The 23,297-nt window shown below is 36.6% G+C and overlaps 1 non-coding gene across 1 annotated transcript; it reads right to left on the minus strand.

Annotated features, from left to right (window-relative positions):
* Positions 1-2,674: 2,674 nt before the first annotated feature.
* On the minus strand, positions 2,675-2,778 carry LOC148550997 (small nucleolar RNA R71). Its single transcript, XR_015892643.1, has one exon. It is a non-coding gene; the product is annotated as a small nucleolar RNA R71 (small nucleolar RNA).
* Positions 2,779-23,297: the final 20,519 nt, after the last annotated feature.

Genomic DNA, 23,297 nt, shown 5'->3' on the forward strand with positions numbered 1-23,297 from the left:
CCAACGTTAGTGACACTCAACATTGTCACTAACGTTAGCCTATGGTGCTAAGTACCACGTTAACTCCCACGTTAACTTGGTTAACGTGGGAACTAACGTAGAGGATGAAGAGTTGTCGACAACGTTAGTGACACTAAACATTGTCACTAATGTTGAAGCAACCACACTACCCCCAAGAGTCACGTTAACTTCCACGTTAACTGGGTTAACGTGGAAGCTAACGATGAGGAATGAAGGATGAGCTAACGTTAGTGACACTCAACATTGTCACTAACGTTGGGATGGCTAAAGATGGCAACGTTAGAGGCCACGTTAACCTAGTTAACGTGGACTCTAACGAGAGACTCAGGGGCACATTGGAACGTTAGTGACAATGTTGAGTGTCACTAACGTTCTCGAAGGTTGGCAAGGACCACGTTAGAAGCCACGTTAACCTAGTTAACGTGGGCTTTAACGTGAAACAAGAAGGGGCACACTGGAACGTTAGTGACAATGTTGAGTGTCACTAACGTTCTCGAAGGATTAACAAGGCAACATTAAAAGCCACGTTAACCTAGTTAACGTGGGATTTAACGTGAGGCAAAAGGGTGCATTGGAACGTTAGTGACAATGTTAAGTGTCACTAACGTTCTCGAACTTATATTCTCACTAAATGTTAACACCCCTAACGTCCTGAGCTTAAGTCTCTGCCCACTCCGTACTTTCTCTCTGCAAGTAAAGCCAAGCCCAAATAAAGAAAGGAACTGATTCAAACTCAAGATCCAAAGGCCCAAGACTTGAAGAATGAACTAGAAGCTGAGAAGAGTAGTATATATAAGAGTAGCTTTGAATTGTAAAATAGTTCTGGAGGGATGAGGAATTACTCTCTGTATTTACTTTCTTTGCAATTTCTAGTTTCATGATGTATTCTCCATCTTTATTTTCATTTTCAAGAGCTATGAACAACTAAACCCCTTTCATTGGGTTAGGGAGCTCTGTTGTAATTTGATGGATCAATACTAATTTTCATTGTTCTTCTTCTATCTTTCCTCTTGATTTTACTTGAAAGCTTTCGATCTTCATCCAATTGAGTAGTTATCTTGGAAGAGAAGCTATTCAAACTTGGATCTCTTTTGAACCTTGGAAGAGGAATGAAGAATCAAGCTAGAAATGCTTTCTCATGCTGGACCAAATTGGGTTTGGATGGGTATGTGACTGTAACCCTCTCAATACTTGGTTTGGGAAATGCATGTGGTATAATCAGTGACCATACTTCATCTCTTCTCATGAGCAATTGACCAAGGAATTGGCTATTGATCAAGATTTGAGAGATTGAATTGCAAGGAATTACAATTCAATCACTTAAGATTGCCAAGGAGATCAATGAGTGCATTGATTGAGGAAGAGATGAAAATGAACTTGATCCGGAGAATTGCAACATCTCCTAAGCCCAATGAACTCCCCATTTCTAATCTTACCAATTCTCTTTAATTTCTGTCATTTACTTTTATGAGCAAATCCCCCATTCCCATTTACAATTCTGCAATTTATTTTCAGTCATTTACTTCCAGTCCTTTAATTCTAGCATTTACTTTTCTGTTATTTACATTCCCGCCATTTTATTTTCTGCAACTCTCAACCCAAATTCTGGATTCGCTCAACTAGAACATTCTTCTAATTAAAGTTGCTTGATCAATCAATCCCTGTGGGATTCGACCTCACTCTATTGTGAGTTTTTACTTGACGACAACTTCGGTACACTTGCCGAAGGGAGATTTGTTGAGAGACAAGTTTTCCACGCATCAAGTTTATGGCGCCGTTGCCGAGGATTGATTGTGCATCAACAATGATTAGATTGGAAGATCACTAGATTGAGCATTTTATTTTGTGTATTTCATTTTCTGTTTGATTGATTTACTTTTTGTTTTAGTTAAACTTCTTCCCTTCTCCCTCTACTCTTTTGTTTTTCTTTGTTATTTTTAATTCTGTTTGCTAACCCACTAACTGTTTGATATATTGCATCACCCACAACTAACATCAATTCTGACACAAATACTGTCTGCACCTATATTCTCTGCTTGTACTTGTTGGTTGTATGACAGGGAGAAGAAGCGGGGCTTCAACTTCCTTTGATTCTGAACCAGAGAGAACCTTCCTTAGACTAAGGAGGGAGGCAAAAGGAAAACGAGTAGTTGGTGCTGAAGAAGAAGAGGAACAGTTTGAGGAATACTTTGAACCAAACATGGAGGAAAACATGGAAAATCATCATGAAGAAGAGACTCACAACCATGGCAGAGGAGGTGGAGCAAATCATGCTGGGGAGGATAGAAGAGTTTTGGGCTCTTACATTAATCCAAACCCAGGCAATTGTGGAAGTAGCATCCAAAAGCCAACAATCCATGCCAACAACTTTGAACTCAAACCACAGCTCATCACCCTTGTTCAGAACAACTGTTCGTTTGGAGGAGGTGTTCAAGAAGATCCCAACCAACATTTGACCACCTTCCTGAGAATATGTGACACAGTGAAATCTAATGGTGTTCATCCTGACGCCTATAGATTGCTCTTATTTCCCTTCTCACTCAGAAACAAAGCAGCCAAGTGGCTGGAATCCTTCCCAAGGGAGAGCTTGACAACTTGGGAGGATGTGGTGAACAAATTTTTAGCAAGATTCTACCCTCCTCAACGAATCAATAGGCTGAGAGCTGAGGTCCAAACCTTCAGGCAACAGGATGGTGAGACTCTGTATGAAGCATGGGAGAGGTTCAAAGACTTAACAAGAAGGTGTCCACCTGACATGTTTAACGAATGGGTCCAGCTGCACATTTTCTATGAAGGGCTCTCTTATGAGTCAAAGAAGGCAGTAGACCATTCCTCTGGAGGGTCTTTGAACAAGAAGAAGACCATTGAGGAAGCTATAGATGTTATTGAAACAGTAGCAGAAAACGACTACTTCTATGCTTCCGAAAGAGGGAACACAAGAGGAGTGATGGAGCTAAACAATGTAGATGCTCTGTTGGCCCAAAACAAGCTCATTACCCAGCAGCTGGCTGACCTCACCAAGAAGATGGAGATGAACCAAGTAGCAGCAATCTCCACTTCATCAACAACACAAGAAGTAGTAAACCAAGAAGCAGAAGGGAGTCAGGAGCAAGCCAACTACATTGGGAATTCACCAAGGAAAAACTATGATCCATACTCCAAGACTTACAACCCTGGATGGAGAAATCACCCGAACTTTGGGTGGGGAAGTGAGCAAGATCAAAACCAAGACCAGAGACGTTACAACTCCAACAACAATGCAGCTCATCAACAATTCACCCAGAGGACATCTCAACACCCCCACAACAACACTTCTCCACATACTTATCAAAACCAAAACAGCACATCTGCTCCGAACCACTCATCAATTGATGACAGGCTCTCTAAGATTGAAGCCTTACTGGAAGGAATAAGCCAAGAGATTCAAGAAAATAAGGTGTTCAAAGAGGAGGTGCGAGCCAATATTAAGAACCAGGGAGAAACCATTAGGAAGCTGGAATTCCAGGTGGGATATTTAGCTGAGAAGATTCCCAAACCTACTGATAGTTTCCCAAGTGACACTGAGAAAAACTCAAGGGAGAAGCAAAGAAAGTAAGATGGGAAGATTGCAAAATGGTCACTACAAGTGATCAAGAGATTGAAGACAAGCAAGGCAAAATGTGCAAACAACCTAAAGACAACTCAACAAAGGAGGAGGATAGAGATCACAAAGAACCAGAAATCTCACAACAAGAGCTGCTGAAGCTCTATGCACCATTCCCCCAACTGCTCAATGGTGCCGTGGGAAAAAGAATATACTCAAGGTTCCTAGACTTGTTTGCATCTCTGCATGTGAACATACCATTCATCAAGGCAATTCAACAAATGCCCACATTCATCAAATATATGAAGGAACTTCTTCCCAGGAAAATCTCACTCAAGGGAGGGCAGACTATAGTGATGAACAAGGAATGCAGTGCCCTTATTCAACCTGAGTTGCCTACAAAAAGAAGAGACCCAGGAAGTTTTCATATACCTTGTGCCATAGGAGAAAACATGTTCGACAGAGCACTATGTGATTTAGGGGCCAGCATCAACTTACTGCCCTTATCCCTGGTGAAGAGGCTGCAGATCAATGAGATAATGCCCACAGATGTCATTATCAGACTGGCTGATAAAACTCAAAAGCAAGCAATAGGAGTGGTGGAAAATGTGTTGCTAAAGGTTGGGAAGAACTTTCTCCCAACAGACTTTGTCATTCTGGACATGGAAGAAAGTCACACTCACCCAATCATATTGGAAAGACCATTTCTAGCTACGGCCAGAGCACTTATTGATGTAGAGAAAGGGGAGCTAATATTGAGAATCCATGATGAACAACTCAGCTTCAATGTTTTCAACTTCTCACAAGAGACAGATCAAGAGGACAAGGAACTAAGCACAAACGATAAGGAGACACTGAAGGAGGAGACAAGCACTGAAGCACAGCTAGTTCATTCTGAAACCCCCTCAATTGATAAACAAGGAAAACAGCAACTGCCACAGCTTAATGAAAAATTGGAGGAACCCAAACCTCTAGAGGCAGGTGAAGACAGCATCACAACTCCTTGGAGAAAAGAGGTCACCAAGGGGAAGGCAACCTCAAAAGAAACAAAGAAGAAGGTACCAAGGAAATGGAGGAACAAGAAGATCCCTACGGAAGACTTCTCTCCAGGGGATAGAGTTGTCTCAGCCTACTTCCCAGATATTCCCCCTAATCTCCCTACTGTGCCCTCTCAATTACCCAAGGTCTTCACTATCAACAGAGTTCTTTCCCTGGAACATGTGGAAATCATTGATCCAACCAATGGATACAAGTCCACAGCAAGAGGGGAGGACTTTAAGCACTACCAACCACCATGATGAAGGAAAAACGTCAAGCTAGTGATGCTAAAGAAGCGCTTCATGGGAGGCAACCCATGTTTTATATGCTTTCAGATGATAATGAATAAGTCAATCTTTATGGGCTTCAATCCAAACTTAACAAACAATTGGTGAAAATCTTCTTATGCAGAATATAGTGAGGAACAAGTTTGGTGTTCAAAGCAAACCAAATTGCATGCTAGTCTTGGGAGCTTTGAACACAAAACTTTCATCACAGGGCTTCAAACTAAGTTTGGTGTCACCCCATGGTGCCCCCAAACTGCATATGAGGACCACCAATAGTTAGTTAGTAAGATAGAATTCATAAATAAACAATCAAATCTCTTCCTACCTTTTAGTAATATTAGCCGTAAAGTCATATGGTCATGTTAATCTCTTTTCTTACTTTTCTTAGCTTGTCTTTATAGGAAAAGAAAAGGAGCATTAAAAGGGATAGATTGGACAACCAAACAAAGAAGGTTCGGACACCACAAAAGGAGGGGCTACACACTTGTTCTAAAAAGGGAAGACATTGGAAAATGTTGCCATGCAACATTGAAAAAAATGGAGCCCTAGAAGACCGAGCAATCCCCATCATAAAGTGATGATCCTTGTCTTTTAGCCATGCATAACCCCAACCGTCCATCAAGTGACCACTTCATCAATCTACACCCTCCATTCTCTCACAACTTCTCTATTTAAATGACCCTTGTTCGTACCACCCTTCATTGTCATTACACACCCTTCACACCCTTCAATTCAGTACAAAACATTCCTCCCCTCACTCTCCTCATTGCCATAAAACCCTAAACAACCAAAAGTCTCCACAACCTTACCACCTTCACATATTAAGTCATCATTCATGGCATCTTCAAGTTCTAAGAGAAGGGAGGGGAAGGAACCCATGGAAGAACACCCTTATGATGAGAAGAGATTTAGAAGCTTGCATCATGCATTGCAATACGGGTGGATGGTTGATAAGGAAATCATTTATGAGCTGGGATTTTAAGTTAAGAAGACTGAATGCCCCGAAATCACAGAGAAGGTAGAAAGGAGAAGATGGGAGCTCCTCACTGACCCGGTCACTAAGGTGAATGCAAATCTCATAAGAGAATTCTATGCAAATGCAGTCAGGTATGATAAGAAAGATGAGTCATATACAAGCTTTGTGAGAGGAACCATGGTGGATTTTGGTCCCATGAGTGTAATGAGGGCATTGAAGCTACGGTCTATACCATTTGAAGAAGAAAGTTACCACTCAAGATTGGACAACAACCCCAATTATGACCAGCTTTTACTAGACCTGTGTGTACCAGGAGCTGATTGGGAAAGGGGTGCATGAAATAAACCAAAGTTCATTAAGAGAACAGATCTCACTCCTGAAGCTAAGGGGTGGTTCGAGCTAGTGAGAAGGTCTATTCTCCCAGCTGCAAACAACTCGGAGGTGAATCTCGAGAGAGCAAAAATGTTGCATTGTATACTCAAGGGAGGAGAAATCAAAGTTCATAGAAAGATGGCAGAGAAAAGCGACTCAAGAGGAACATTAGGTTACCCCAGCACCATTTACCGAATATGCAAGAAAGCTAGAGTGGTTTTTGAAGATGAGAACCCCGTTTGGATAAAGGAAGGCATTCCAATAACGGTCCGAAGGATGAATGCTGCAGCATTCCCCCTGCCTCAACGGAAGCAAAGAAAGAGGACAGCCCCTCAAGTAGTAGAAGGACAAGCTGAAGGGCAAGCACCAACCACTTTGGATATGCAGCAATTGCAGGAGGCCATTAGTGGACTTTCTCAGCAATATTTGGAGAGCCAAGGAGCACAGAGAGAACTTCAACTACAGATGATGGGGCAGCAAGAGGAGTCCCTCTCAAGATGGATGACTCAGCAAGATGAGTGGCAAAGGCAAATGATGGAACAGCAATTAAGCCAAGGACAACAATGGGGAGAAGCATTCAACAGGATGGAACAAAAGCAAAACGAGCAACAAGAATCCACCCAGAGGCTAATCAACATCCAAGCACATCAAGGGGCACACATACATGAGATGCATCAAAGACAAATAGAACAGGCAGAACTATTGGACGAGCAAAGGGCATTCGCAGAAGGAGTTTACATGAGTCAAACAGGACATTAGATAAATACTCAAGCCAGGCTCGGCTACTTAGTGGGACAGCTGCCAATATTGCATCCAGGAATAGCCAAGTATGATGAAATGAAGGATGAATTAGCACGAAGGGAAAGACAAAGGGTGGAAGAGAGTCATGAGTCAGTGAGGAAGGCACTTGAGGATTGGAAGAAAGCAAGATTGGCACGGATGCGAGGAAATGCAAGAGGAAACAAGGAGGACAAGCGAGGAAAAGAGCGTGGACACCCACAACAGTAAAAGGTGGTGGAGTTCCTTCTTTGTTCCATCTTTCTCTGTGTTTTGAATAAGGAAGATCTTGTATGAAATAGAACTTGCTTCCATGTTATGTTTAAACCTTTTTCAAATCATGTTATTTTTTGTTTTTGGTATTGAAGAGAGTCTATATGCACTGGTCTTTATGTCACTGCACCTTCACTTAACCTACTTGTAAGCTTGTCCCTTTAAATCAAATAAAAAGAGAATGCTTATGTTTTTAAAAGACCAGAGTGGAGTTCAAATTATGGAAGTGCATTCATGAATCTTTGGGGTAGTCATAAGTTAGCTAAGTTGGTTCAACCACAAGGCTAGGAGGACAACTATCTATCCTGAATACTTTGCTTTGGATACACCCATGAGACTAAGTTAATAACAAGATCCTAAGAAGAAAAAAGGGAAAGAACAATGGAAGTGAAAAACAAAAGAAAAAGAGTAAGCAATAAGGTTAGGCATCAATGGTTTTAAGCTTGAGGCAAGTGTCTGTGGTGCTCTTATGTGAGGGATCTACTTGGATGAATAAGCTCTTAGGGGTGCCTTATCACTTGGTAACTTGGGTTAACTAACTCGGGATTATCAGCTGAAAGTCCACTATCAAGAGTAACCTTCACCACAGAACACTTAGTAACCCAAAGAGGTGCTGGACACCAAGGTCTCAAGAAAAGAGAATAAATAAACTAAATGCTTGTAGTGTGTATGTATGGGGGATAGGCTTGAGGGAGTAAGTCCTTAGGGGTGTCTCAACACCTAGCACCTTGAACCAACTGGTTCGGGAGTGTTGGCTGAAAGCTTATCTTAAAGAGTTGCCCCCTTACAGAGCACCTAGCCTAAAATAACACAAACAACCCTTGTAATAACAATAAAAGGATCAACGAATAAAAGTCTCATGGGATATGAACAAAGTGGGTGTTTTAGGACAGGATAAAGGTCTGAAAGCCAGTAATGGAATGAACCTAAGTTGCTATGCATGAAACCACCATAAAATCAGTAATATGACTTCCACAAGGATGACTCATTCCTCTGGATATTCATTTCATCATTCTCTTGTTCCAGTACTTGCTTAGGGACAAGCAAGCTTTAAGTTTGGTGTTGTGATGCCAGGGCATTTTGGCCAGTTTCACTGACCTTTTCTTTACTGTTTTTAGGTTAGTTTCACGCATTTCTTTAGGAAATAAGCTAGTTTTGGGTAAATATTCACTTATGCCTTGACTCAAGCATACATTGTGCATTTTACATGATTTCATGAGGATTTTGCATAAGTTTAGTGACAAATATTATGTTGCATTACTCATGACTTGGACTAGAGCTTTGATGCACTTTGTTGCTTAATTTCAGGACCAAAAAGGAGCAAGAAAAAGGGAGGTAACTTGCAAAGATTAATGAGAAAAGTGACTGCCAATAACACTCTCAAAAAGCCATCAATGCCCACGTTAGAGAGTCACGTTAACCAAGTTAACGTGAACTCTAACGTGGAGAAAAGAAGTTGAGCCAACGTTAGTGACACTCAACATTGTCACTAACGTTGGCACTTACTCATAAGTGGCCACGTTAGAAGCCACGTTAACCTAGTTAACGTGGCCCCTAACGTTAAGGGGGAGGGAGAGAAGCCAACGTTAGTGACACTCAACATTGTCACTAACGTTGGCCTATGGTGCTAAGTACCACGTTAACTTGGTTAACGTGGGAACTAACGTAGAGGATGAAGAGTTGTCGACAACGTTAGTGACACTCAATATTGTCACTAACGTTGAAGCAACCACACTACCCCCAAGAGTCACGTTAACTTCCACGTTAACTGGGTTAACGTGGAAGCTAACGATGAGGAATGAAGGATGAGCCAACGTTAGTGACACTCAACATTGTCACTAACGTTGGGATGGCTAAAGATGGCAACGTTAGAGGCCACGTTAACCTAGTTAACGTGGACTCTAACGAGAGACCCAGGGGCACATTGGAATGTTAGTGACAATGTTGAGTGTCACTAACGTTCTCGAAGGTTGGCAAGGACCACATTAGAAGCCACGTTAACCTAGTTAACGTGGGCTTTAACGTGAAACAAGAAGGGGCACACTGGAACGTTAGTGACAATGTTGAGTGTCACTAACGTTCTCGAAGGATTAACAAGGCAACATTAAAAGCCACGTTAACCCAGTTAACGTGCGTTTTAACGTGAGGCAAAAGGGTGCATTGGAACGTTAGTGACAATGTTAAGTGTCACTAACGTTCTCGAACTTATATTCTCACTAAATGTTAACACCCCTAACGTCCTGAGCTTAAGTCTCTGCCCACTCCGTACTTTCTCTCTGCAAGTAAAGCCAAGCCCAAATAAAGAAAGGAACTGATTCAAACTTAAGATCCAAAGGCCCAAGACTTGAAGAATGAACTAGAAGCTGAGAAGAGTAGTATATATAAGAGTAGCTTTGAATTGTAAAATAGTTCTGGAGGGCTGAGGAATTACTCTCTGTATTTACTTTCTTTGCAATTTCTAGTTTCATGATGTATTCTCCATCTTTATTTTCATTTTCAAGAGCTATGAACAACTAAACCCCTTTCATTGGGTTAGGGAGCTCTGTTGTAATTTGATGGATCAATACTAATTTTCATTGTTCTTCTTCTATCTTTCCTCTTGATTTTACTTGAAAGCTTTCGATCTTCATCCAATTGAGTAGTTATCTTGGAAGAGAAGCTATTCAAACTTGGATCTCTTTTGAACCTTGGAAGAGGAATGAAGAGATCAAGCTAGAAATGCTTTCTCATGCTGGACCAAATTGGGTTTGGATGGGTATGTGACTGTAACCCTCTCAATACTTGGTTTGGGAAATGCATGTGGTATAATCAGTGACCATACTTCATCTCTTCTCATGAGCAATTGACCAAGGAATTGGCTATTGATCAAGATTTGAGAGATTGAATTGCAAGGAATTGCAATTCAATCACTTAAGATTGCCAAGGAGATCAATGAATGCATTGATTGAGGAAGAGATGAAAATGAACTTGATCTGGAGAATTGCAACATCTCCTAAGCCCAATGAACTCCCCATCTCTAATCTTACCCATTCTCTTTAATTTCTGTCATTTACTTTTATGAGCAAATCCCCCATTCCCATTTACAATTCTGCAATTTATTTTCAGTCATTTACTTCCAGTCCTTTAATTCTAGCATTTACTTTTCTGTTATTTACATTCCCGCCATTTTATTTTCTGCAACTCTCAACCCAAATTCTGGATTCGCTCAACTAGAACATTCTTCTAATTAAAGTTGCTTGATCAATCAATCCCTGTGGGATTCGACCTCACTCTATTGTGAGTTTTTACTTGACGACAACTTCGGTACACTTGCCGAAGGGAGATTTGTTGAGAGACAAGTTTTCCACGCATCATTGGTGATGGAATACCTTGTCCATCAGGCGTTGGTAGGTTGCACCTGAATTCTTTAGACCAAATGGCATTACTCTATAACAAAAATTTCCATGCTCAGTTATAAATGCCGTTTTGCTTTGGTCTTCTGGATGCATGAGTATCTGGTTGTAACCAGAGTATGCGTCCATGAAGCTCAAGCTTTTGAAACCTGATGCACTGTCTACGAGTTTATCAATACAAGGTAAAGGATAGGCATCTTTGGGGCATGCCTTATTTAAATCTGTAAAGTCGACGCACATGCGCCATTTACCTGAGTTTTTCCTTACCGTTACCACGTTTGAAAGCCATGTGGTAAATCTGATTTCTTTGATGAAGTTAGCTTTAAGCAGTTTCTTGGTTTCTTCTAGTGCTGCCTTTGATTTTTCTGCTCCCAGATTCCTTTTCTTCTGGGCTATAGGTCGGCTTGTTTGGTTGGTGGCGAGCTTGTGGCAGATTATGTTTGGATCTATTCCTGGCATATCTGCTAGAGTCCAGGAAAATAGGTCCGCATTGTCTTGCAATACTTTTACAAACTCGGCTCTTTCTTTACCTTGTAGTGCTTGACCGATGTATGTAACTTGTTCAGGCTTCGCCATCAGCTGGACTTCCTGTAGTTTGTCTGCTGGTTGAGGCCTTTCTTGGGTGTCCTCGCGAGGGTCCAGCTCTGCCAGAGAGAGTACCTCACTTGTGTTATGAATTGCTTTGACTTCTTGTTGGAACCCTTTTCTCGGAGCCGACCTTCTTAGGCTTACATTATAGCATTGCCGAGCTTATTGCCGGTTTGAATGGAGTGTCCCTATCTCTCCGTCCTGTGCCTGGAATTTGACACATAGATGAAAAGTTGAAACTACTGCCCTGAACATGTTCAGAGCAGGTCTTCCAAGGATAATGTTATAAGGACTAGGGCAGTCAACTACGAGATATTGTATGTTAATGGTGCGTGATAATGGGTGGTTTCCCATCATTGTCCTCAACCATATGTAACCCTTGATTGGCACCTTTTCTCCAGAGAATCCGACTAATTCTCCGGAGGAGGGTTGTATAAGTCTTTCGGATATTTTCATTTTTAAAAAAGTATTATAAAACAGAACGTCGGCACTGCTACCTGGGTCCAGAAGGACTTTTCTTACCAACAAGTCGCCTGTCTGGATAGAAATTACTACTGGGTCGTCTGAGTGTGGTGCAGCCGAGGATATATCCTCTTGGTTGAAAGTGATTTCCAGGTCAGATGCGTCCTTGCTGCTATGTGGTGTTGTCGCTTCTATTGCCAGCATTGTGCGATAGCTGCGCTTTCTTGCCAAGTTTGTTTCACCTCCTCCAGCGAATCCTCCTGATATGTAGTTTATGACCCCTTTAGGTGGTGAGTTGTTGGGCCACTTATTGGCTTCCTTGTTCGCTGAGGTTTGTTGGCGTTCCTCTTTGTCTCTATCTCCCTCTTTGTGTTTTCTTCCTTTGACGTATTTATCTAGGAGGCCTTATCAAGCTAATCTCTCCAATAGATCTTTAGCTATCACGCATTCGTTGGTTGTGTGTCCGTACTTTTGGTGGAAGGCACAGTGTTTACTTTTGTCGACAAATCTCTGATCCTGGTAGCTCCCAACCCTTGTCGGTGGTTTGATGATTTTAGTGTTGAGTATTTCTTTGATTATCTTTTCCCTCCTTGTGTTGAATCTGGTGTAGTTGTCAAATTTTGGGGTGAGCTTGAACGGTTTGCTGAGCTCTTTATTATTCGCCGACCTTGGTATCCTATCTTTCTCTTTTCTAGGTTTTCTTTCTGTTCTGTTGGCTTCACGGAGTTCTTCGATCTCCATTTGTCCGGCCGCTCTTTCTCGAAATTCTTCTAACGTCTTCGGCTTTGTGACTGCGATTGTCTCTCTGAACTTTCTAGGCCGTAGACCAGCTTTGAGGGCGTGTAGGTGGATGGCTGGGTTCAGATCTTATATTTCCATGGTCGCTTCTGTAAATCTGGTCATATAATCTTTCAAACATTCTTGGGGACCCTGGCGAATAGTGCTGAGATAGTCCAATCCGTGTACGTAAATTCGTGCTGCTGTAAAGTAGTCTATGAAGGACCTTGCTAACTCTTCAAAAGAAGAGGTTGACCCAGCAGGTAACTTTGAAAACCAAAGTAGAGCAGCTCCGTCAAGGTATGTAGGAAAAGCTCTGCAAAGCACAGGTTCGTTATTAGGTCCATTAAAAAATATCATAGACTGAAATTTCTTAATATGAGCCCGGGGGTCACCAATCCCCTTATATGGCTCGAGCGAGGAGGGTAGTGTAAAGTACTTTGGCATCTGGTAATTTGTGATATCTTCAGAGAACGGGTTATCTAAGGTCAGCTTCTCCTTTGGGTGGTTGATGCCTAAAAGGTCTACGCCGCCCTGGGTTGAACCTTTGGAATTGTCTTCCTGTTTGCTGGCGTTGTTCAGGGTTGATAATTCGGCAAGTCTCTTGACTTCTGCTTGTAGCTCAGCCATTTGGGCCATGAGCTCGGCCTGGGTGGGTTGGTGAACTCCATTATCGGCCATGTGTGAAGGTTGAAAAACCCTGCGTAGAAAGAAAATTTAAAATACTATATGGAAAAAGAGTGGGGTCAGTGTGACTTTCCGGCCCCACGGTGGGCGCCAAATGTTCCGTCCTAGGCGAACCGAGGTATACGACGTCAAAGTTAGCTGCTTGTGTCTTTTGGAGAGCTTATATGTCGTCCAGGGGGCAGCGTTGCAAGAGAACCTCGGTACCTTGAAACACGGCGGCGGGAGCACCTGCAACAAGCACTCCGACGCTCAAGTAAGAATAAGTATTATCAGAGAATAAGAGAAATAAACTAGAATTAGTAACATGTAACCTGCCCTTCCTAGGTTGCTTTAGGTTTGGTTTTATAAATGAAATGAAGTGATGTATGTTACTTGGTTGTTCCGATATTCGTGGATCAGATGATGAGTTCCGTTGTTGTTGGTAACGGCTAGAGGATAGTGTGTGACTCACGTGTGTTTTTAGTCAAATGGTTGTTTCAGTTTGGATATGTTTGTTACCGAGATTTATGGTCGGTTTGCTGATGTTGATGTTAATTCCGATCTTAGCGGGGTACACGTCAGTCATTAAGTGCGGTTTTCTTCCAACAAAAAAATAGTTATGAAGTCGTTTTCATTTTTTTATAGGAGTACATCCATTATATCATGGTTTTAATAATTAATGTAAAATTTAAAAAATTAAATAAATATATATTTATTTTGATTATATTCAAGAGTGAATTATATATATTCCTATAGTCAAGAAATAGACTTAACTTATTCTATAATAAATGGTTTTTTAATCATCAAATTTATAAAGAATATCTCATCTTTTTATTCATCCTAAAAGTTAAACATTAAAACTAATGTTAATACTTTTTTGTTAACAGAACTAAAATAAAACATAAAAACAAAACTTGAATAAAAATAAAAATACAAAATTTTGAATCCCAAAATATAAAATGATTATAAGATAAAAAAAATTACTTAAATATAATTTCTATAAAATACTCCACTAATAAATTCAGATGAATGAATATTATATATAGAATGAATCCTCATATATTAGTACAAAAATTATTTTGTGTAATTTTTTTTAAAAAATATTGTCCTGGTAAACTATTTTACTTTTATTCTTTTAAAAGTATATCCATAATAAAACAAATTCGCATGGATAATTTACATCCAATAGAAAACTCTTATAAAGTTGGTGTGAAAAATTGTGTGAAAGTTTTTTTTATTCAACGTAACTGACGGATGTACGGGAGAAATTTTTTTAATAGTAAACTTCTCTAGGATAATATTGGAACTTAATTTAGATGCCAATTGACCTTATATACTGTGTAGGTACCTAGAGTATATTAGAAGAGTATGATAAGAGAAAAATTATTTTGTGTAAATTTATTTTTTTATAAATTGTCCCTATTGAATTATTTTATTTTTATTCTTTAAAAATATATTCAAATAAAAAAAATTTGCAACAATAATTTACATCCAACACAAAAATCTTAATCAAATTACTATAAAAAAATGGATAGAAAATTTTTTATTTAACGTAACTAATGAAAGAATTTTTTAATAATAAACTTTTCTTTAGAAACAATATTAGAACTTAAATTTAGGTATCAATTATTCTTATATTAGGTTTTATGTTATATCTAAGTAAAGTGAGAAGGATGCAAGAAAAGATGAATAAGAAAAGAAAAAAAGTTTTCTATTATGCAGTAACAGTATGATAGATAGTAGGAGAGAAAATAGATAATTATGGAAGTTGCTTAATTGTGAATTAATGAGATAAGAGAGAACTTGAATGTATGTGATAAGAGAGAAGATGAGGTAGTGGAAGTTTTTTAATGTAGAATAACTGACATACATATAGTGGGATAAAAGGAAAGGCAAAATTGAAAAAGAATTTTGGATACCAAACCCATGTATTGGCGTTACATATTGTTATAGATAAGGACAAAATTCCACCATTACATTCGTTTTTCAAAAGTTCTGTTTGGGTGTATAAAGATGGCAAGACCCAAATTTGATGAAACTTTTGAATGGAGGAAAGGATCTAGACATCCACCCCCAATTCTCTATTGTTCCACATTAAAATTGGATTTAGAATGACATTGGACAATCCACCATTCTACCTACATAATTATATTATACCTTCAATTGATAACTGAATGCACCCTCCACTTTGTTAAGATTCAAATCCATCCTAAAGTGAAAAATTCTAATAGCTTTCTTTAAGGCGAAACATTGAAACTAACAATTCAAGTTCTGTATTTGTTGAGATCCTCGCTCTAAATAGATAAGCAAATTTCCATAACTAATGACCTTAGTCATTAGTCTTATAAAGCAAAGTTTTCTAGAGATATCAATTTTGAAGGACAAGCTATATATTTTTCCATACAAGAGATATAATATCATCTGATATAAATAATATATGAATTGACAAAATAGAGAAAAATCCTTGTGGCAAAAAATACTCGTTATTTTTAGTAACCAAATTAAATTTAATCAAGTTGGTCTAGTAGCTTATTAATACAATAGAAACCCTTAAAAACAAGAAAAAAAAATAAATTGTAAATCTGATATAAAGAGAAAAGCAAATCCAATTTGACTACTCAAGTGATCAATGATAAAAAACTAGATGAACAGAGACGGGAACCAAAAACTACTAACAGATATAAACAAATTAAACATAAACTGATCTAGCATGATAAATAAAGAAATACCATCTTGAATATTACCTATTTTGTGGAAAAGTCTCGCTAATTTTTTCTAAATAAAAATTTAAATTTTCATTCAAAAAGAAAAATGATCACCTTTGGGGTTGAGTCTCTATGCCTCTAAATAACATACATAACACATTTTTATAATCTCATATTTCCAATCAGGCTCGTCCATATCCAGATCCAAATCATTTATACATATATACATAATGGAGTTTTATTAAACAAAATCATTACATATTTATACTTTTAGTATACATAGCCATATGCAAATAAACTGCATCATCCACATCTATGCAAGTTTTTTGTTTTCAATCTTACCCTCTGCATCAATAATTTGAGTAAATAAGTCACACCTTTACTTATCTACATGATTATATCCTTTCTTTTGAATTTAAAATACTAATAAAAATATATAATGATTCCCATAAGTGTAGAGAAATTAATCCATCAATTTACATCATGTTTTAAAGGTGTCTATACTTGTATAAGAGGAAATGAAGACACAAAGCAAGTATGTAATTGGTAAGATAAATAAAGTCCTGTTTTGTTTTGAAATTTTTATATTTTTAATTTATGTTTTGGTTGTTTTTTTTCTTCTCTTTCCTTTTTTTAAGATTTAATGATTAAAAAAATCTGGTGTTTATTGTTTTATTCACAAAAATCTAAAATTAGGAAACAAAATACAGACTGTGTAGGCAGGAATTTAACCCCAAAAGGCCCAAAGCATGCCAAATATATTGAAGGCAGAACTAAGATTATTATTAAAGAACTAAAAGATTTTAATACAATCCATCAAATTGTATTTACTTTTATGTTTTCCATTTGGTTTACTAGCTTCTTTGTATCTTAAAGACCTAAACAGACATTCTTATTCTTACTTGGAACATGCTTCTACTTGCAACATATTTTCAGATTTTTGTTTTTCTCCAATTGCTAAGTAGTATCCATCAAGTTTGTTAAAGTAGATTATGCAAATACATAGACATGAACAATAAAGTAGTCAATTTAGTTATAAGAATCTTAGTTGTAAAAGAGCCATCAATAACCAGTACCAGAATAAAAAATAATTAACTTCATGTTATGCACGCATATGTTAAAAGAACTTACTCTTGGTGTATATTATTTCAAAATTTTCAAACCAAATATAGTAATAACTTGGAGAATGCACAATTGCACTTGGTGCGTGCTAATAAACTAAATGCACATCAAACAATGATATAACTATAAACATAATAAAAGGTAATATATGATAAGACTTTGACTAATTAGCTTATTGATCTTGACATAAAACAAGTGCCTATAATTCCATTCCTTCTCCAACTATACAAAAAAGCATGAGGGCCTAACTAATAGAAGATATAACTCTAAAAAAGCTATAAAATAGTTGGCATGTTCTTTCTAAAATTGATCCTATTAAAAGGTAAATTTACATTACATAGGTTGTGAAGTAATGCAATAAATTGTCCTCCTTTTTGTGCCATACTACATAAAAGAAAAAAAAGGGTATATAACTGTGTATTTAGGTGTATGTGTTAGTATTTTTCCTAAGAATGATGTTGAAACCTCCAGGGTAAACGGAAAGAGCAAAATTATAAAATCAAGTCAGTAAAGTCACCCAAAAAAATATAACTATAACAACAAGAAAAGATCAAAGCAAATAAAAGTTTTAGGAATGAAAAGGGAGGTTGTTTTTTTTTGTGACTAATGAAAAAGGGAGATTTTAATAATAAACTTAACATTTAAAAACATATTTTTTCCTAACTTCCAGTATTAGGCAATAAAATCGGATTCAATATACTAATGCCTGTGCATCTTAGTTCAAAATAGAATCAGTAGAACCCAAGATTTTGACAATATAAATAAAAAAAGAATAATAAATAAACAAAAAGATTTGACATTTGAGAAGCAGAGGCTACAATCAAACATACAGTGAATAAAAAATGAGGGAAAGACATAAGCCTATAATTGTTCAGGAAATTAAATATGGAGGTTATCTCTTTCAAGAAGGCCAAAATGCAGCAGGACCGAATGCAACATTAACTCCAGTGACAATTTCTCTGAAGGGTTATATTGGCTATTTTGAATTAATTAACCAAAAACAAATGCAAAAAATGACTATATCCTCAAGTAACAGAAGAACACAAGCAAACAGAGGGGGTCATCCCAAGTCCTTGGGATATAATTACTTTAAGTGGATTATATTAATTTCACTGTTTTGAAGTCAAATTCTATCTACTTGGGCAGGGTCCCAATTCAACAAAGCAACCATTGCTTACCTTCTTTTCTTTTTTCTATTCAGCCACTCCCTGACAAATGCTGTCCATAATCTCATATAATCATCTTTAAATATTTGGTACACCACGCTTACTCTTTCAATCACTAATTAATTGCAAGAAGATAAATTAAAAAAACAAAACAAAACACCAACAACAACACAACATCAGCAACTATAACAAGATGAAAGGTTCGGAAAAATAACATAACAACATCCAAGATGTTTCTGATCAAAATTAAATCTACTCTTATTCCAATTACCTACTTCAAATCCAATTAACTCAGTTCAGAACAAAATTAAGGGACATCAAGCAAACAATGAACAGCACAAAACTCAGGCTAAAATACACAAATAAATACTACAAAATGATTCCAAGTCACAGCAAACAAAATTCAAATTCCAGCTAACAAAAATCATGAACAAAATTAAGTAATTAACCAAAATAAATGATTCTTATTTCCCAGTCACAGAAGATAAGATATTCAGAACTAAAAATCATGAACTTAGAAATTTCAGAATCAGTAATCACAAGAATGAACAGCACAAAACTCAGGCTAGAATACACAAATAAATAAATACCACAAAATGGAGAAAAGGAGAAGACCTACCTGAAGCACGAACAGAATGAATAGAGATGTCAGCGGCGAGGAAAGGTTTCAGCTAACGGATGAAGACAGAACGAACAGAGATGTCAGAGAGAAACTGAATGCTGAGTTTGCTATGAAGAATATGGGAGATTTACACTAATGTTGATGGAGGTCTAATGTTAACACGGCTTTTGGAAGTTCAAGCTTTGGTGATCCAAAACTATTTAGATATGTAATTGGAAGCTTACTGTTGGGAATAAGAAGTATGACCACAATTCAATCAATCATGTGTCAAATAATTTGTTATTTTTATTATATTAAAATGATAATATAATAAGGTCCTTGATTAAATTTAGAGATTTATCATTGTGATAGTGATCATAATATTGAGAGATAAATCTTTTATAATTTAATCTAAATTATTCTTGGTCATAGGATTATTAAAAGGACATTAATAATCCGGAAAGATCAATATATATATATATATATATATATATATATATATAATGGTCTTTATTGGATGAAGATTAATAGATCTCATTTATTAAATTATATATATAGATGGTGCATATAGATATATGACCATTGAACTGACTCACTCTGAGAATTCCTAATGATTATAATTACCGCATATTTGTCAATAGGATATTCTCAAGATGAACATGGTAATAGAGTTTCCTTTGACCTGCGACTATCATAGTAATTAACAATATATTTATTATACTTTGATTCCGGACACCTAATACCCTAGGGTGCTAGTTGAATGGATATTGGGTATGATTTAAATACTTGTAGAATTAATGATTAGTCAATAAGGAATCCATCAACTCTCAGTAAAGAGTTTGAGCTCTATAATTATAATGACTGATATGAATAAAACCTTGGCCAAGGGGATTGAATGAATGAAGAAATGAGTTTCTTAGGTCATTCACGGTTCATTATAATAATGGTAACAAGTTAGAGTTTGACAATTAAACCATACTCTAAAGGTTAACCAAGAGCTGGAAAGATGGAAGGAATTATACTTTGTTCTTCTGAGGTTCTCAAAATAAAAATATATTACTTCATACTATCGGGTCGTTGAGGAGTGTTGCTAGACGCCAACCTTGATTAGTAAATTTAGTATGACTAATTTACTACCCGCTTAGTATTGAACCTATGGGGTCACACACTAACGAGTGTTCTAATCTTTGCTGTATAATTATTTAATTATTATTTTGATTTGATCAAATAAATAATTATATTAATTCAAATAGAATATTATTATATTCTTTGCTAGCACCAAGAATATAATAATAGTACGATGATTGAGAATATTAAATGAGATTTGAGAATAATTAGTTATTCTATTTCTGAATTTGAATTTTAAATTCGGATGAGATTCTAACTGATTCTGTTTTAAATTGTTATGATATGATTCATAAAATTTGAAGGATTCAGATTTTGAATAAAAAGATATGATTTGAATTTGAATTGAGATTCAAATTTAAAATCAGTAACAAATCTCATACTATATATATGTACGTCAAGAGTATAGAAAAGACAGACGAGAATAACAAGAGTTTTATTCCGTTACCTCTACACACATAAACGTATGTGAGCCTGATTCTTGGAGAAGAATTTTATGGCGTGCAAAGAGTTGCAAGAGGTTTCTCAATTTAGATCAGATGTCTATTGGTCAAGGAGTTGACAGCAAAGGTTGGTCTCGGTGTGGATACGCATAGCGCCTTCGTACCATCGAAGGAGAAAGTGATTTTTACTAGCGTACACAGGTATTTAGATCTGATCTATATATTGTATATTATTGGAATAAAATTTAAGCACAAAATAGATCTTTAAGGATTACTTTATTTTCTTCCGCTGCGTGTGTTATGAACACATAGTAATCCTTCACTTACAATATCTAATAGTGACCAAACCTAAAATCTCTTATAGTGTGTACAAGTTTTCTCAATTTATCCAACTTCCTTTAATTTAGATTCTTATTAAAAAATGTTGAAACGGGTATTGAAATACTTAAATGGTACAATAAGCTATGATTTATATTTAAAAAGAAATAATTTTATAGCAGTTATTTTTTATTGTGATTCAAATTAGGTTAAGGATCTTAATGATAAAAAGTCTATTAGTGAATAATGTGTATTTCTTGATTCGAATTTAGTGTCTTAGGCATCAACAAATTAACGACTGTGACTAGGTCAAGTATAAAAGGATACTATAGGAGTATAGTAGATATAGTAGAAAATTTGATTTGATTAAAAACTATGATGAGTGAGTTAAAATTCTCTTTAATAGAAGTTCCAATGATATACTGTGATAACTTCAGTGCAGTATTATTAGCTATCAATCTTATTTTACATTCTAAGTCCAAATATTTTAAGATATACTTGTATTCTTTTAGAAATCATGTAAATAACAAAGAAATCGGAATAAACCACATTCCAAAAACTGTGCAAGTGGTTGATATTTTCACAAAGGTTACACACTCATAAAACTTTCTACACTTCAGAGACAAACTTAGCATTAGTGATCAAGGTCAAATCAGCATAGCAACAACAGTCTTCAAGAAAGCATAATTTAGAGATGATGAAGATCAAAGAAAAAAGAAACAGCTTAAAAAATAAGAAAATTAGAGATAATGATAGGAGTTATGGTATGTATATACATTAGTAAGGACTTAATTATAATTAGTAATGAGTCAGCACAAATTAGTTATAATTAGCTTAGTTATAGCTAGAGATTAGTAAGAAGGAGTACATGCTAACAACTTTTGTTAGTTAGTTTATAATAGTAATTTCATTTCTCATTGTAATTCACTTAGCTTTCACCTTATGTCATAACATAATCATCTCATTTTGATTGATTCAACGTATCTCTCCTTCAATTCCTCTTCTTCTTTCTCTACCCTCTAAAGCTTGGGGTTTTTTATTTCAAACAAAATGATTCTAAGTCACAGGAAGCAAAATTCAAAATCCAGCTAACACAAATTAAATGATTCATAGTCACAGAATATAAGATATTCAAAACCAAAAATCATGAACAATAAGAAATTTTAGAAACAGTAATCACAAGAATGAATAGCGCAAAACTCATGCTAGAATACACAAATAAATACTATAAAATGATTCCAAGTCACGGCAAACAAAATTCAAAATCCAGCTAACAAAAATCATGAACAAAATTAAGTAATTAACCAAAATAAATGACTCCTATTTCCTAGTCACAGAAGATAAGATATTCAGAACTAAAAATCATGAACAACTTAAAAATTTTAGAATCAGTAATCACAAGAATGAACAGCACAAAACTCAGGCTAGAATACACAAATAAATGAATACTACAAAATGGAGAAAAGGAGAAGACCTACCTGAAGCACGAATAGAGCGAAGAGAGATGTCAGTGGTGAGGGAAGGTTCCAGCTAACGGATGAAGACAGAACGAACAGAGATATCAGGCGGTGAGGGAAGCACGAAGAAGTTCTTGACAGTGACGGTTACAGTGACGGTGACGGAGGCACGGTGAACACAGAGAGAGCGCTCTCGAATAGAGGAGACGACTTCAAGCTCCTGCGACGGCGCCGACCTTCCACACGCAATGCCTGTACATGCGACGGAGCTGTGGGGTTGAGGTGGCTGCAGTGGTTGGCGTGGCTGCTGGCTGCGGGCTGCGGGCGGCGGGGCTGGGTCAATGGGTGGGTATAGGTTGAGTTATTTTTTCTTTTAATTTCAGAGAGGAATGGGGCCAAGGGGCATTGAGCTTCTGAACAATGATAAGAAATATAACTTTACTTTTTAATGTTTACAGAAATTATAAATTCTTCCCTCTTATAAAAATATTTAATTATAAAGTTGCCATACTTTAGTTAAGATATTAACTTTTATTGAGTTAAATTAACTCAAACTAAAACTAAACATCCAATTAAAACATGCCACTTTACAAGGGGTAATTTACATGTTGATTTAGAGGGGATTGTGTAGAACTCACCATTATATTAACTAGTCGGCCTTATCTTCACATGTCAAAACTAGTGTTAGTTATATATAACCTTTGAATCATATATATATATTTTTCTGACGTTCTACTTATGTATATCGTGATTATCGTCGGCTTTCGAACGAGATGCGATTTTAGATTATATCTTTTTTCACAGACTCCTAGTTAACATATATTTTTTCAAATATTATGTATGCATTTATTTTTAGAGGACATAATATCTCACCACTGCTTGTAATACTATATTTCTTCAAGAATAATTGATTTATAATTGGTGAAAATTTATGAATTTAATAATTAAAAATTATTAAATAATAATTTAATTAAATCTGTCAAATTATTTAACCATTTTAACTATCAAGCTCAAATGTAACTGCTGAATTTTTTCCTTTACCATTTGAGATGGTAGATCGATGATGGTAATAACAAGGAAAACAATTTGTAAGGAAATGTAAAAAAGTCAGGTTCAAAGGTCAAAACGAGAAAATGTGGTTACCGTTT

Source organism: Arachis ipaensis, chromosome B7 (genome assembly GCF_059453495.1).
Source record: "Arachis ipaensis isolate K30076 ecotype BB chromosome B7, ASM5945349v1, whole genome shotgun sequence".
In the NCBI taxonomy this organism is placed as follows: Eukaryota; Viridiplantae; Streptophyta; class Magnoliopsida; order Fabales; family Fabaceae; genus Arachis; species Arachis ipaensis.